Below are 17,900 nucleotides of genomic sequence, written 5' to 3' on the forward strand. Positions count from 1 at the left end.
TGTATCTCTCTCAAGGGTTTTTTCCCTCCTAGGAGTTCTCCCCCCGGACTAGCCTGGGCTGGGTTTCCCGATAACGATTGAACTTAGCACTTAAGAGCGCTTTCTACGAGCTACTTAATGAACATTCGTTGCTCATTTATGTGCGTTTCCCAAAGATGCACGTGAAACAATCGCTCTCAGCTGGGTTTTAAGTGCTACTTACGAGTCGCTATCCGTTTGCCAAGTGCTGAAATGTCACCAATAGAATGACTCGAATTTGTAGCAGAAGCTTGTTTAGGCTAATGATCTTCAGCCGATGTGCACTAATATTTTTAATAATATATTTTCATTATTGTTCAATGACTTTTTAAATGTTTTAATAATTTATTAAATATTCTTTTCCGTATTTAGTTATGACTCATCCCACTACGAAATGCCTTCTGCGTTTCTATTATAGTTTAGATTATTATTATTATTATTTGTTGTTTATTATCTATTTTTATTTATTACTATGGATTATTGCACCGTAAATATTTATTTGGTTTCTTTAATTAGATGCCATTTCCCTTCAAAACAGTGTTTAGATGAATTATAGCAGCAATCGGTGTGAACCATTTATCAATTTGCTATACCAACTTTTACCAAAATACAAAAAACTTTTACCAACTTGTACAAAATACGTTTTCCTTCTTTATTAATTTATGTTTAGTCATTTAAATTTGATTTCTCATTTGAATTTAAATATATTATATTATATATTTAATATAAAATAAACAAAGAAGAACCCAATAAATAAATAAACATTTAAAACATTACATTATCGTCATTGCAGGAGTGCAATTTGCTGGTTGTCCTGTAGGTGACCTTGTAAATCTGTTGTCTTACGATGAACTTATGAATGAACGATTACTCCAGAGCACTCGTAGATCTACGATGATTTTCAAGTGCAACTTAAGTTACGAAGCTTTTGGGAAACAGCCCGTAATTCTAAGATGATTCGTACGATCGTTTTTACGATCTACTTAGCCTTACGATGCTTTTGGGAAACCCGGCCCAGGAGGGTTTTTCTCCTAGGGGGTTTTTTCATCCCCTGGGGAGTCTGCCACCTTTGGCTTAACTTACTACTTTACTGCATACATTCCATTATTACTACGCTCGCTTTTCTATGCTTTTACTACATCTATTAATGTAAAGCTGCTTTGAAACAATTAACAATTGTGAAAATCGCTATATTAATAAAATTGAATTGAATTGAATATGAATTGCCGGGTAAAACTTCAGTATGCAATATTGCAGCCACTACAGACATGTGGTCCAGTACTAATATGACCTTAGTAGAATTGGCTAAATTTTAAGCCTGTTTTTTACTGATTTTCAGTTTTTGAAAGATATATTCATTTAATAATTACTTTTAAATATGTGTTATGTGTATTTATATTAACTTTGCAAAAGATTTAATTAAAATAATCACAACGTGTGAAAATTATTTCATGAACATACAAAAAGTCAAAGCCCTAAAACAGGTAATAAATCGTCACAATTTACTAGACAATTAACCGTTAAATTAACAAATTTCATAATCGTGACAGCCCTAGTCAGGACAAATATTACAAAAACGCCTTAAAATTTAAAAAATAATTATCATCATGCCAAACCATTTTTGTCACTGGCCCATCTACACAAATGCTATACACTGTCAAAATAAAGTTAAATTATGTACCCCAGCTGTCACTGGAGCTGTACCCTTTTACATATTTGTACCAAATGTATACATAACTGTACCTAATGGTACATATTAGGACCTTTTTAAAAAGTATTGCCCCAGTAAAACATATTTTTCTAACAGTGTAGCATGAGTGCTTATGGAGTATGGTGACAGTTATCACGCTGTTGATGTGAACAAACTACATGCCATGTAGATGTCTATCCCGCTTTGGTTGACAGGATGTTTAATATGAGGAGTGTCTCTGTGCTATCGCTCTGCTATTATCGCTCATCTACTGTACTTCATCAATTTATTCATTTACTTTGCACGAATAGCCTTGAAACAATATTTGCAAAATGTTGTCACATGGTTTAAGCTGTTGGCATTGCAGCTCAAGACATGATCGGCTACCGCCTTTTCAACAATTCAACATCAAAACTCTGCTTATTCGGAACTGCAGGGTAAGAAATCATCAAACTACAAATAAAGGCGAGTAGTGACATTGACTCGAACGGCCTAAAAAGCAGCCAATGAATTCTGAGGGCCTGTGGGAGGTATGGCCAGCTGAAAATGAACTACACATTTTCGAGCGCAGCCAAACACGTGTCCATACATACAGTATAGCGCTATCGCAGGACCCAAAATAGATCAGCTAAAGAGCAAGATGACCCGTGGAGTGTTTGGAATGTGGATTTAGAGGAGACTGACAGCGGAGGCTGTTTCTGACTTCTAAACCCCAATAAAATGCAGCACTTATCTTCCGTAGCTTCAACCTAATGGCGCATTTTAAACCGAAGGCGATTACCACCGTCTCTACTTTTGCACGCAGTACATACTTCAGCTGCCTTGACCGCATTTGCAGGATGCCTGTTATAATTAATAAAGCCTATTTTTTACCCTTTATCTATATTAGCTGAAGACGTTTTTGTTGACAAAGTTTACTTCCCCACCCATATTCTTCTCCACCCAAGTTAAATAGAGTAGAATACTGAGGTGTGGTTGCAAAAATAAACACCAAAAATGTGTTTGTACATTCTTTATTTCTTTCATTTTCCCATAATGATCACACGATAGAGTCAGCTGGTATTATTAAGGTGACATTGTACCGATATCAAAGGTGTCTAAACACTAGTCTGTTTCACATATAGCGCATAGCTTGAAACTACACCACAATTTAAAGTTACTGCACTACAAGAGGCAGTTTCAAAACACTGCAACACTACAATGATTTAAAGGGATAGTTCACTCAAAAATGAAAATTCTGTCACCATTTACTCACCCTTAAGTTGTTGTAAACATGAATAAATGTATTTGTTCTGCTAAACAAAAATTAAGATATTTTGAAAAATGTTTGTAAACAAACAAATCTGGGGCACCATTGACTTCCATATAGGGCTGGGTGATAAAACGGTATCGATATGTACTGTCGATATACCTTTATCAATAACGATTGGGAAAATGTCCGGTATGACGCCTTTAATGCATGGCTAAAACTGCATCGGACTACATTACATCGCCGTTCCTAGATCTTAAACAGTGTATTATATGCCCTGATAAAGGAGCGTGCCGCGAGTGACAAGCAAACAGCCAATAACAATAACGATTGCGCAATCGCCATGTAACAGGAAAAACATGAAAACGTGTAAAAATGAGTGCTGTGGTCAAGGAGATTGTCAAATAATGAAAGGAATTGTTAGCTCGCCAGTGTGGCAGTTTTTAGTTTTTTTTGCGACTGACCATCATCGGGGCAATGTTGTGTGTAAGCTGTGCATACTTGTGGGCCGGGTATACCTCTTTTCCGCGTCCGGCTTGACCGCGCACGTGTCGGCGCAGCTGTCAAAGTGTATTCACTGCGGCTACGCGTAAATGGCAGTGTTCGACACATACGCAATACAAATGATTTCTTATTCAAATTATTACTCCAGGCCGTACTGATTTGGCGACATTTACAGTATTTTTCCTCCTATGGTAGTCAATGGTGCCCCAGATCTGCTTGGTTCAAAAAGTTTGTTTAAATATCTAACAGGCCGCAACACAAAATCCCTCTATAATGTTGCGTTTAGACCAGCCGCGGTAGAGGCGTGAAGCGCGAGTGATTTCAATGTTATGTTAATGTAAAGACGCGTTGACGCGCGTCTGGAGGTCTCGAGGCATGAATGAGGCGTTTAGTGCGACGCGGTACACACGATTCCGCCTCATTCGTGCGTCTAGTTTGCGCGAATTGAGCGTTGCCACGGGAAACGCGCGAGTTGAAAATTTGAGCTTTGGTGGAAAAACGCACCGCGTTAACCAATCAGGAGCTTGCTCTAGTAGTGACGTGATTACAGGAAGCAGAAGCCACTCCCATGACGCAAATTTCCACGTGAATGTCTCGATGACTAGAATTTCACGCGTGAACGAAGCGAGTAAACTCAAAATGTTCAAGCGGTAGATGCGAATTTGACGCCTCACACGCGGCTGGTGTGAACCCACGGTAAGGCTTATGAATTACAGGTTACAAAACAGGTTGAAAACAAATCGATCGCACCCAGAAGAAATCTTTATAGCTCAGAGGTTGCACTTTCTAGCTCCGAAAAGACTTAACATGAGTTCTCATGTATTTTTTCCATTGACGTATCAAAGAGGTTTTCCTGAAATTCCTTTTGGGAGGAATAAAAAGCGACACACAAATACAGTAAGGGTACAGAGCTATAAAATTGATGTCATGAATAGCACATCACAGGTAATTTGGTCTTGGGAGAAAATAAGCAAAAATTCTCAATTTGCTCCTTGTGTAATTTCATTGCTGTCTGGGAGAAACAGGTGAAATATTAAGGAAATCTCATAAGTGAGATCACTTTGTCTGTTTCTATGGATTGAAATCCATTACACTTGGACAAAACGTTATTTATTGTTCTTTGCATTTCAATCAGGACCAAAATAATTACGCAAAAGTGAAAGAATTTAAATAAGAAAAATGACAAACATTTCATAAGGAAAAAGCGCTTCTCTTCGACAAAATTTAATCAAACTAAAAAGTCTGGCACCAAAATCCCATTTCATGAGAATTGCTTTTTCTAGTCATTCCACTCGAAGAAAACAGTTCAACCCTGCCGGGTAATTTTTCCCCAGTTTTCTGCTAACAGGTTGTCACTAATATGCTCTGGAATGTTGGGTGAATGGGCAATATGATTGGCTACAGGGAACTTAATGATGTAGACAAAATGTGTGAGGACACGCCGATTATTTCTTATGAACAAACATTTGTTGACAAGCTTTTCCAGAAGAGTTTGCCATTTCACAAAGGCTTACTCTCAAATTAGAAGCGATGAATCGCTTCTGGGGTGCCAAATCCTTTTACCAATCAAGCAGCCTACTGTTTGTCAGATGTGCGCATTTTCCCTCAATTACATAAATCATAAGGACAAGATGAAATAACGTAACACGGGCGGCATAATTAAAAGAAAAGTGGTTTTCCTGTCTCCATTTAGGAAAAAACGTCTGATTGTTTACCTGTGTTCCTTTCAACTAATTAAAACAGAAAAGCAAATACTGTAAGATGTCTGTTGACGTAAGTGCATAAGACAATTGCGATGTGGATTCGGTTTTATTGTTCCTCTCTCCAAACAGCGCGCTATTCTGACTTAATTTGCGCTTGTGTGCCATCCTGAGAGCAGTCTAAAGCCATCTTTAAACTGCCCCATTTAAAATTCAATGTGATTAGCTGCCAAATTGCTACCAAGACTTTGCCTCTGCAGCATAGGGATGGGGTAAAAATTTAATTAGGATTTGTACATAAAAGAGAGGTCTTTGTCACATTTGGTAAAATACATCCCGGAATGACCACTATGTTCAAAGCTCTTTCGCTTCCTGTGAATCAAAACTAATCGATCTAAAGGGAGCAGAGGGGAGAAAAAACCCACACAAGCTCAAGGCGAACTTCGGTGGCACCGCAAACCCACAGGACTTGGCATGTTTAAATAATACAAAACTTTTCTTTAATCACAGTTTAGAAAATTGCCTGCGATCTTCCACACGAGACAGCTGCGGAGCCCCATAGCCATAAATGAGATTTGCTGAGGGTTTTCCCTTAAAATATTTACATCGTCCCGCAACCGTTTTGAAATTAGGACCGCTAAGGTGTTCTGAAGTTCTCCGAATCAATTTGCTAATTACTGAGCGGCTATAGGAGAAGTGGAGAATTCCTTATGGCAATGTTGTGTACTAATAAATGCTGGAAAATGAATTCACTAAGACAGCAAAGTGAAACTTAAAAGTTGAGATACTGCAGCAGGTAGATACTGAGATCTGTGTCATGAAGGATAAGTGGTCAATAAGGTTGTTCCGTAACATAAGAACGAGAGTATCCTATCGCTGAAGGTGAGAGTAAAAACAGAGGCGTCAGTGCTGACTATCCACTTCTCATTTGTGAGAGATCAAACACACCTTTATAGCAATGTCAATTTAGACCACTGTAAAAAGACAATATGCAATGCGAAACTATGCAATTACTACCAAATTTACCTACAGTACCCTTAAAAACACCCTAAACTGTGATTTCGTATTGAACTTCTTACATTATTGCCTCCCGTATCGCTTTACTCACTGTTGTAAGTCACTTTAGATAAAATATAAATGTATAAACAGTGTTGGGGAAAGTTACTTTTAAAAGTAATGCATTACAATATTAAAGGTGCAGTGTGTAATTTTTAGAAGGATCTTTTGACAGAAATGCAAAATAATATACAAAACTTTATTATCAGGGGTGTATAAAGACCTTTCCTAATAAACCGTTATGTGTTTGTTACCTTAGAATGAGACGTTTTTATCTACATACACTAGGGGTCCCCTTACATGTATGTCGCCATTTTGGGCCGCCATGTTTCTACAGAAGCCCTTAACAGACAAACTTTTTACTATGTTGACTACGAAGATGACATGTTTTTTCGGTGGTGGCTACTGTAGCTTCTGTGTTTCAAAAGCGAAGGGTGAGCAGTCGACTGAAGCGTTGGTTGCAATTCACCACCTCACCACTAGATGCCGCAAAAATGTACACACTGCACCTTTAAGTTACCCCATAAAAAAGTAACTAATTGAGTAACTTAGTTACTTTTCATGGAAAGTAATGCTCACGTTACTTTTTGGTTACTTTTGCATTACTTTTTCTTGGCTGAGGCTTGCTCTCTTTCAGGCCTTGCAGGTGTTTTTTATGACTGAAAGTTCTGAAAAGCATAAAAAAAGTTCTGAAAAGCATAGAGTGGATAATGTGATTCAGTACATAATTTTTTAAATCAAATTAATTTTTTTTAAAAGTAACTCAAATATTTATGTGTACATTTAAAAAGTACCGTATTTTTAGTACTGTAAGCCGCGTTTTTTTCCATAGCTTGGCTGGTGCTGCGTCTTATAGTAAGGTGCGCCTTATAAGTCAGTAAGAATTAATTATGACATTTATGAGGCAAGAGACAACATTACCGTCTGTGATGTGGAATGACGAGTCTGCGAACTTCACGCTTGTTCGGTTAATTTAGCCTATTCAACCTTCCAGGTAAGTTCTGTATGCTATGGTTTATCGTTTAAATAACTGATAATATTACTTTTAACGTACAGACATCTATTCAGCCTGCTGTTGTCTGCTATTGTTTAGTTGAATAACTTGCCTTTTCAGATTAAATGTCTGTTCTTCGGCTTGGATTTTGTGAAATAGTTTTCTAAATTAACGCGATGTATAGTCCCCTGCAACTTATATATGTTATTTCGTCTTAATGACGAATTTTTGAATGATGCGCCTTATACTCTGGAGTGACTTATAGTCCGGAAAATACGGTAATGCATTACTTTACTCGTTACTTCAGAAAAGTAATATTTTTATGTAATGCACGTTACTTGCGAGGGGCAACCTTACGATCTCTCTGATGAAGCCAATACGGCAGTGACTTAAACTGCAATTCATCGACTGGCCGCTAGAGGCTGGCTCCAAAAAGGAGTCAATTCCCATAGACCTCCATGTTAAAATTGCCATCTTTAGAGCAGAAATAAATATGTTTACAGCCTGGTACAAAAAGTGTTTTTGGTCTATATAGCTAATTTTGCCCTTCATGACAACTGTGAGGGGGTGAATTTTTTTGTAACTCATCCGTTTAAATTATATTAAGCCTTAAAGTTCTGCATAATTAAGTGTGTGGCCACTTAAGTGAGGGGTGAACTGCCACTGCTGTCACTAGAGTCGAGCTAGGCGGGTGTGGTTTCAGCAACCAGCCACCTCAGCGTCATCTCCCGCATATTTACTCATTTTCGGTTATCCGCGAGTGATTCGCTGTGACGCGCAGCCAAGATGGCGACAGCCGGCAATGCCTACTTTAAGCTTCAAAAATAATTTTCACAAACCAGTTGGTGACGTCACGGACACTTCGTCCATATTTTTTTACAGTCTATGGTTACTTGTAATGCGTTACCCCCAACACTGCGTATACATCAATGTAGTTTTTTAATGAAATTTTCATTAAGAAATGAAAACTAATGGTTTGGAACTTTTCACTTTTGGGTGAACTATCCCTTTAAAAAAAACACTTGACAAAGAATTTAATACAATAAAATGGGAAAACTAGAAAGCAAGAGCAAGACAACAAACAAGTGTGAAGATACAGGCGATAAATGACACCATCCGGCCCTTCTGCACCTCATGAGAGAGAGCAAGTGTCCCTTCTGCCCCAGAGGCCGGACTCAACGCTGAACCTGTCACCGACTGCAACCCGCATCCTCCCAGAGGTTACAAGGGGAGAAACAGGCGCCTCTCTCCCGGCCAGACGGGCTGATTGCAGCCCCATTTTCCTGACCTGTCCCCGAGCCGCGGCCTCCCCGCCCCGCCTGTCACGCCGTACCGTATGTCTGCTGCAGCACGTGCATCAATTAACATAAACTAAAAGCTCCTGCAGCACAGCACCCGCTGAACAACGGCACAGATCAGAAGAAATATCATCTTTAACAGGAATGCAAAAGCATCATTTGACCCAGGGTCCTAGTGCATGCTAACTAAATGAAAACTTTATCAAGTCAGATACACTTATATATATTTTCTCTCTCTTTGTTTACATAGTTTGCACATTGTGTATTTGTCATCTTTCTCTTCTTGAGCCACCTGTACAACTAACAAATGTGCATGATGCTCCTGCAAAAATAGGACTGAATAACAGGAACAGATTTATATGGTACTATACATACATTAATTCAGTTCAGTTATATCAATCCAGTTCTCGGTGATACATTAGATGTGGAAAAAAAAATTTTTTTATACTTTGTTCCCTGCTGTAATTGAATGACTTGGCTCATGGTACTGTATGAGTGGGTTCAGCATACAGCAGATTTTAACTTGTTTCTACTGCCCCTAGTGGAGGATAGTTGCACTCATAGCCTCAATACTGCAAAAAAAACTTTTTTAAAACCATGTATGATCTCAAAATAATTTTACTAATACCTTGTTGACTTACTACTAAAAATGTCAAATAAAAAAATATATTTTATTCAATAATACTAAGTGTTATTACCACCATGTGAAAATGAGATTGTTGAATGTAAACTCAGTTTTCGTTTGTTATGACTTTCCCCCGTTCTCTCTCTCCGAGTGCCAAAACGGATGACTTAAAAGAGGCAATTAACAGATATCACAAACAACTCGTTTAGCAGACGGCAGCACAGATGAATCAAAGGCTAAATAAACCCCTACGGGCATTAAAGGCAAAAACAACAAAAAGAAAAAAAACCTGTTGCCGTGACATTTTGTTCCTCTCACCTCAACGCGCACCAGTCACAATGGACCGCTCTGCGGAGGTTCTGTGCTCCGATCACCATGGCGATGGCTCTCTGCCTCCCAGGTTGCCCCAGGGGGCGATGGGAGCAGGTTGCCATCTAAACCCCGACCAGGATCGGGGAGGGGTTGAGACTATAGGGAACTGAGAAACAGGAAAGATGCTCCTACAGGAACGGACCCGTGCTGTACCACCAACCACCAGCACAAAGCCGAAACCGCTCCCAGAGGTTCGGCACTTTGCTTTATCTGCATTTTCCATATCTGCGCCACAAACACAGGCAATTACAAGAGCGTGACTCTGTTTAGGCTTTACATTTCATTCATAACCTTTGAAAGGGCAGAAAATAGAACAAACGGTGGGACTCTGAACATGTGTTTGGGGTAAATCATTTTTACGTGACAGAGGCAGGCCGGGTGAACAGCAGACAAAGGCCGGCAGCTCAAGTTAACACACCTGACAGTGCTTGTTCATTTAATTGTTGCAGCATGCGGCCATGCGAGCGTTTCAGTCAAGCAGGACAGTGCAATACTGTACATTGCGATATAAGGACTGTTCTTCTTTTTTAATATATTTACTACAATATTTAAGCATGGTAAAGTAATTGAGGTATAATAATAAAATTATCCTATAAATGCAAAGCCTCTAAACTGGAGTATTCAAAATAAGACAGATGCACTGAACTCACTAGTAAGCTAAACACAGCTTAGTCCATGCAATCATTTAATCCTTTTTGAACTACCTGGCAGAAAATAAATATGCAGTGTACTTGATTAGTGAAGTATTACAACATGACATTTAAAAAATGCATAAACTAAATTAATTCAATTAAATTATGCCCTTGAATTTATTTTCACTTTACTATTAACGAAAACAAAAATAAATCAGTTAAGAAGAACCTGAATGTGAGATTGCAACTTTACCAAACTTAATTCAAAATGAAATTTGAACTGCTGGTAAGGGGTACAGCTCACTTTATGTCCCAGTGTAACCAGCAGGGAGGGGTGTGCGTACGCCTTTGTCCCCAGTAACCTTGACCAGTGTTAGGATTACCTTGCATTTACACTCGCTGCTCCTTCTTTCCTTAAGACTTATTAAGAATGATAATGAGCTCGGAAAGGGGCAGTATGTCCAATTCTCTCTCTCTCTCTCTCTCTCTCTCTCTCTCTCTCTCTCTCTCTCTCTCTCTCTCTCTCTCTCTCTCTCTCTCTCTCTCTCTCTCTCTCTCTCTCTCTCTCTCTCTCTCTCTCTCTCTCTCTCTCTCTCCACCTCTTGCAATGAAAGGACCCAGGACAAATTACCAAAAAGGCCATTTTCATCTATGAAGTGAAGGCTTAAATCGATACTTATTCCATGCCTTCAAAATCAAGCCTATATTACTGTTGTCACTGTGATTTGTTTATTTTTGCACAAGTATATGCATGCTCTTTCTGTCAAGGGGAAACGTTCGGGACGCAATTCACCTTGAACCTCAATTATATTAGATTTCCCCACTGGTTGATCAAGCATGCAAAGAGGACATTTCCATGGCACTAAAACAAAACTAATAATGACGATTAAACAAACACGTGGACTGGGGATGCACGCATGTTTACGGCAAAAGACTTTACAAGGATCACAATAGTGCGAATATAGATACCAAATCATTACGCCGAGCAATTTACAAAGTGCTGGTGTAAAAAACCAATTGCATTACATCTCGAGGCCTGTCAAGCGTAGCGCCGGACGGTGAGTGTACATTTTAACACAAAGGTTGCAGGTTCAAAGCCAAGGTCAGGGAAAAAACCAAACATGCTTTAAAGAGAAAGTTCACCAAAAAATCATGCGACAAACTTGGATGACTGTCTTTTTGTGAATGTTAGAAAATTATTCACCATTCACATTTACATAGAGACTTGTGTCGGTCACTATTCACTTTAATGACTTAAAAAACAAAGTCAGTCAACATTCAAATTCGTTGCATAGAAAGAAAAACTCTCTTTCCTTCATTCAACAGTGACATAATACGTCTAATAACCATCCAAACACAGCTCAGACGTCTAGGCTAAAACAAGGCAAAATTTGGGCTGTCTGAAACCCAAATGTCCAACCACAGCCCTGAAAATAAATAAATAAATAAAAACACCTTGTAATCACTTGACTTTGCTTAAATCATGCATCTTGCAAGTAATTTGGGCAAAAAACAAATTCAGGATTACTCATAGCCAGACTATATCAGGTCAACCGTTAACGTAATCGGTGAAATGACGGCTAATGCTTGCTGAGATAATGGTGATCAAATAAAGACAAACAAAATACAATTTTTGTGTGAACTAACCCTTTCAATACCGACACCACTTAGACATTCCCACTAAATCAGCAAACCCCAAAAATGTATTTTCTTTTCAAAAGTATGCCAAAAAAATGTATTTTAGCTGAACAGCCTACTCACAAAACTCACAACCACTTTACCAGCATGCATTACAGCTTAAATGTGATTCAATGTCACTATATCGTTTTAATAATCCAGCAATTTCAAGTTCCTCGTGTATGAGGAGGAAAAAGTACAAACAGTACAAACAAGAAAAGAAAAAAATATTCAAGGATAGACGGCAATTCAACACTAAAGCCGATCAACACCTGTAAAACCACAGTGACGGCACGAGCTGGCCGGCTGTTCGGAGGTACAGTATGTTATAGGACACAAGAAGCACACCACCACAAACCACAGGCACGCTGTACATTAGATCAGCCAATGGGAACTTCTACTACTATACCACATTATCAACCAATTACAAACAACCTCTGATAATACAACTTTAATATTTTTACTTTTTATATTTGATCATTATTCTAATGACCTGTCAGAGAGGTTTGTCAGACACAGACATTAACAGTTAACAGTTACAGTTAAACTTAAATGGTTGATGTGCATGTCACTCAAAACATGGGACACAAATGCACTTAAATTGTAAACATAAAGCTTTCCGTTTACCTTCTGTTGATATCACAGGCATTTTAAACACGAGATGCTTCCTTTCAACCGATTGGCTTGCTGTAGAAAGAGAGAGGGAGAAAGAAAAGAGAGTAATTAATTACTTATGTGAACCATTGCATGAGAAAGACAATAAACCTGCCCGGTCGCCATGGATATGACATATTTGCTCAGAAAACAACACAATAATTAGCAAAGCAGAAAGATCCGGCGAGAATATGCAAACTCTGGGGTTTAAAGAGGCAGTGATCTTTTTACACGCCACTGCTTTCAGGCACACCACAATGAAATGTGCACAAACAAACATATTAGGGAAACAATAAAAGATAAACACATATTAACTTACATATCATTTTTTAACCATTTCACAAATTCATAACGCAAACAGTGCATGGGTATACAGGTAGCGTTACCTGACAATAGCAGCAGTGATAAAAAGTGGTGGTGCTTTACATAATAAACGCAGTAACATAGCTATTTTGTGGAGATGCTTTATTTACATATTGTTAATATGGCTACAGTAATTTGTGCTACAGCAGATCACTTCCCCAAATACTGAATAAAGAGATAGTGAATGAACTCAGGTTGAAACAGAAAGTGAGCCCAAGCAACTGTCCTCTAATGACCCTTTCACTTCATAAGGAACCTAATGTTTACCTTAAATATTATATTGTATATAAAAGCACCACGTTAAGATTATGAGCATTAAAACATGCAGTATGCTTCACTGTAGGGTATATTAGCCCAGATGCTGAAGAAAAAAATCTACTTAAGTCTTAATAAACCTCTATTTTCTCGAAATGTTTTGTTTATATTAAAGAGCAGATCCATAACGACCCGTGAACTTCCGCATCAATGCACTCTGCATGCAAACATGCGTTATTTTCCACATGTATGACGTTAACGCATGCAACTGCAAAGTGCTCGTGTACGTGAAGAATAAGAGATCGCTTTAGTTTTGATCCTTGCTTTCACTTTGCACTGTCGTGACATGTCACCTGTTAGGAGCCCGCGTCGTGTTGTGGGCATAAGCAAAGCTTTGATAAATACTCCATGTGAAACTTTCCAGTACATATATGAGAAACATATTAATGCTAAAGCTCAAATACTGTACAGATCTATACAGTACCCGATCAATACATGTAAACAAAATATAGACATGTATGTTATAGTGTTTTTATACATAATAACTCATCTCGCCGGTATAGTTAAGACAAGAATGAGAGTATTACGTTATTACACGCGTTTGAAAAGTTTAAGAATAACTTCATATCTCACGACTGTAATGTACAAGCCGGACAGTGTAGATTATGTGATCACTGTTAAATTCACGAATCATTGACTTACTTAACTCTGAAATCCACTAGAAGCGGGACAGACAGAGACCGGTTCTGAGAAACGGTACACGCGTACTACAGTAGCCTACAGTATGTGTCCCGCGTGTAGGTGTAGGTGCGCGCGTTTCTATTCTCACACTTCTGAATTACTGTAAGTACGCGACATGTTATATATCACGAACAGCTGATTGTTAAACTCAACGGGATCCTCGTAGGCTATATGACTAGTTACATCTATCTGTTTGCAACTGTCATCGGCAGCTCATCCAAAAACAAAAGTCTTACCTGTAGCGCCACTTCCTTGCTTTTCCGTCACTTTCTAACTTGGGAGAAATGTTGCGTGTAAGGTGGATGACAAAGGAGCATGCGTGATCAAAGTTGCCTCATTTTTTCATTTTTTTCATGTGTTGTTATTATTGGATTTTCCTATTTCTAACATAGGGCGGGTCGCTCGGAAGATCTGCCCTGGAGATCCGCTTCAAAGTGGGAAGAGGAATCCTTAATTGAATATCTCAGTTAGCGCCGCGGATGAACTGGAAAACGTGGACTGGATTATGCGGATCCACGAGTGCCAGGTTAATTGCGCAGAATGATACGTCATATTTTATTCAGTTTGTTTATATATTGTTGATTTGTGTTGTGTGTTACCTTCTGTAGTTGTAGCCGAATCTTTATAAGACTTTTAAATAAATTGTGTTTTAGATAAAAATATATTCAATTCCTTTTCTCTCACACTTCCCATCTTTACCAATACAAGTCATTTTGAAAGACATTGCAGTTTCAGTGCACACAATATAGCTGTTTTACTTGTAAATGAGCAAGTGGATTAGAGAAGTGAAATATTTCACTGAATGTCAAACATGAAGGTCAAACTCAAAATAAATGAACATGCAGTTCCTAAATTTTGAGTTTTAAAACTAAAGTATTTGGACTAAGATTTGAAATTAATAGAATAGCATTTGTTTTTCTTTATATTATGATTTTTTTCACATTATAGTTCCCCATCCCTAGAGTTTTTTAAACAATATAGGCCTATATACAGTATGTACATATGTAAGGAATAATTGACGACGGGCCATTGAATTATAAGAAAATAATGCACACCCAAGGTGCAATGCACCACGGGTGTGCATTATTTTCAATTATACCACGGGTCTCTTGAATGCTGCATTCTGATTGGCTGAGAAATGTTCTATGGGTGTTGATTATTTTTCTGTAGACCGCACACCTATCTTTTCAAATGTCTTAAAAATAGGCACCAGAGCAATGTTTGTGGTAACCGTGGTATAAGCGGAATAATTGACTCCGGTCCTTTGAATTATTTGAAAATAATGCACACCTGCGGTGTAACGGCACTCCGCTTCGCTTCGTGCCGCATTACCACCTTGGTGTGCATTATTTTCTTATAATTCAATGGCCCGTCGTCAATTATTCCTTACATAATTCAAAGGACCTGAGTCAATTATTCCTCTTATACCACGGGTACTACAAACATTGCTCTGGTGCCTATTTTTAAGACATTTGAAAAGTTAGGTGTGCAGTTATCAGAAATTAATGCATACCCACAGAACATTTCCCAGCCAATCAGAATACAGCATTCAACAGACCCGTGGTATAATATATAATAATTATATATACATTTATTATATATAAATAAAAATTTGTCTTTATTTACAAAAAAATGTGACAGCTTTCAAAATAATATAGGCATATACACAGAATGTACATATTATATGTAAGGAATAATTGACGACGGGCCATTGAATTATAAGAAAATAATGCACACCCAAGGTGCAATGCGTAACACCGCAGGTGTGCGTTATTTTCAAATAATTCAAAGGACCGGAGTCAATTACTCGTCTTATACCACGGTTACCACAAACATTGCTCTGGTGCCTATAATTATTTTTAAGACATTTGACAAGTTAGGTGTGCGGTTATCAGAAATTAATGCATACCCACGGAACACTTCTCAGCCAATCAGAATACAGCATTCGACAGACCCGTGGTATAAATAAAAAATATATATATATATTTATTTATTATATATAAATAAAAATTTGTCTTTAATTACAAACAAAGTATTTTTTGCCTAAGGCACCAACGGTAAGGGCCATCAAAAAATAAAAATAATAGTAATGCATTACGCTGATTCCTGCATAATACTGAATCATGAATGTTTTAAGCAAACACTCAAGGGATAAAAAGAGCTGTGATAATGTATTTTAAACCTGAATGCCTCCTTATCTAAATTCTGCACTCTTGCAAATTATTGACAAACAGATTATTGCTAATTAGCAGTTTTGTGGTGTGCCCTTCTCTACATAAAAGAAAAAAGGGGTAATCAATAGTATACTCAACTAATAAGGTAATACTTTGATCTTGCAAAGCCAAACTTTGCAAACATTTTGTAGGAAATAAAGGTCTCCAAGTGATTTCCCTAAACTGAAAACAAAAAGAGTATATAATATAATAATTGCAAACCATTAAACATTGAAAAAAACATGTTTTATTTTTGCCGCATGTTATTTCAAATGTGTCTTTTAAATCACTTCTATAATAACATCATAAGAAAACTTTTCACATTTGTAGCTATTCAAGTAAAAGAAAATTATATTTCATATCTCCCTCTTGATAAATATTGAAAGACATGTTCATAGTTCAAATCCCCATCCTATTATTGCCAGTGGGATAGTGTTACAAACGGTACATATTTAATGATGATAAAGCCCCACAAGCCCACAATGTTCAGAGATAAAGCTCATGTTCTGCGGTTCAGACTGTTGGCTTCATCACTTTTAAATGGTTGGTTTGAACATCATGTTACACAAAAGAACTTCACTGAGGTAACGCAAGAAAGGGCACGCAGAAACACAGTACCAAAAAATTTCTTTTCATTGATAAAACTTTATATTTCAAAGGGATAGTTCAATCAAAAAATTAACATTCTGTCATCATTCTCAACCTCAAGTTGTTCCAAAACTCTATAATTTTTTGTTGTTGTTCTGCTAAAACACAAAGAAAGACATTTTGATATGTTTGTAATGAAGCTGTTTTGGAGCACCACTGACTTCCATAGTAGAGAAAAATACTATTGTGAACAATCAGCAGAACAAAGTTACTTACTGCAAATCGCTGTATGCTTGCATGGTTTATGGCTTTAGCTTTTTATGTAGCTTTATTTGTTACAATGTCCTTAAAAAAAAACTCTTACATTTTTATTGTAAACGAACGAGACAGACGTTAAACTGATTCTGCTCACCCTTCAGTCGATTCTACTGATGGTGCAATACTGTGATACAGAATAATTATGTAGTAAGAAAGACCAAAAATCAATACATTATTCTGCAGATCGCTTGATTTCGTAATGACTAGTACAATTATTGCCATCCATTGATTCATTAGAGCGGCTCTCAAGGGCAGACCCAACAAACCCTTAGCCTTCTGACTTCTTCTCCAGTGCCATCACTAATTATGAAACATTAAAAGCTAATCGCAATGTAGGACAAGGTTAGAAGAGCCATACTGCTAGGTGGAACCACTTAAAGCAATTCGTTTTCTTCTGTCCACATATCTAGTTGAACATTTTAACCGATCATCGCTATCAAAATATCAAACACAAAAAGTGTATTTCAAAATGCAACAAGGACCCGGATACGTAAACGGGAATTTCTAGCAGCGTGACACATGGATATTTTGTCATCAAAACGGGCAAGTAAAATGTGTTTCTCTTAGGTGTATGTAATATGTTGTTGCCTAACCGGAATGGGATGGGTGTACTGACGATTTGAACAAAGGGAATATTTTTTGTGCATTCCATGTGAACCCAACTACGCAAACAACTGCATAAACTGAAGAGAACAATAGAAATTGACAAACTGATGAAAATTACTTCCAACGTCTGCATTGACAAAGTGATAAAGCACTGCCCATATGGCCCTGCTGACATGTAGGCATTTTTAATGTGAGGACACCTTTGTCTGACGCAAGCAGAATTCACAGAGATTCACAAAGTATAATCACCTCTAACATAATGAGCTTTAACATGTTGCTTTAACTCAATTACTTTTCAAATGAAAAATAAACCAAAATAAAAACACTGCCTTTAAATATTAAGTGTA

The 17,900-nt window shown here is 37.7% G+C and overlaps 1 protein-coding gene across 3 annotated transcripts in view; it reads right to left on the reverse strand.

The window, feature by feature from the left end:
* Positions 1 to 17,900, reverse strand: part of casz1 (castor zinc finger 1) — a 293,559-nt gene that overhangs the window by 221,309 nt on the left and 54,350 nt on the right. The window contains exons 1-2 of one of the 3 annotated variants that reach the window (XM_073875362.1): positions 14,065 to 14,227; positions 12,443 to 12,502 (exon numbers count right to left, since the gene is read on the reverse strand). The gene's annotated coding sequence lies outside the window, so the exon portion shown is untranslated. Of the gene's footprint in view, positions 1 to 12,442; positions 12,503 to 13,789; positions 13,815 to 14,064; positions 14,228 to 17,900 lie in introns of those variants that run through there. The other 2 variants (XM_073875365.1, XM_073875363.1) reach the window with 2 other exon arrangements.

The sequence above is a fragment of the Misgurnus anguillicaudatus genome, chromosome 13, assembly GCF_027580225.2.
Source record: "Misgurnus anguillicaudatus chromosome 13, ASM2758022v2, whole genome shotgun sequence".
NCBI classification, from domain to species: domain Eukaryota; kingdom Metazoa; phylum Chordata; class Actinopteri; order Cypriniformes; family Cobitidae; genus Misgurnus; species Misgurnus anguillicaudatus.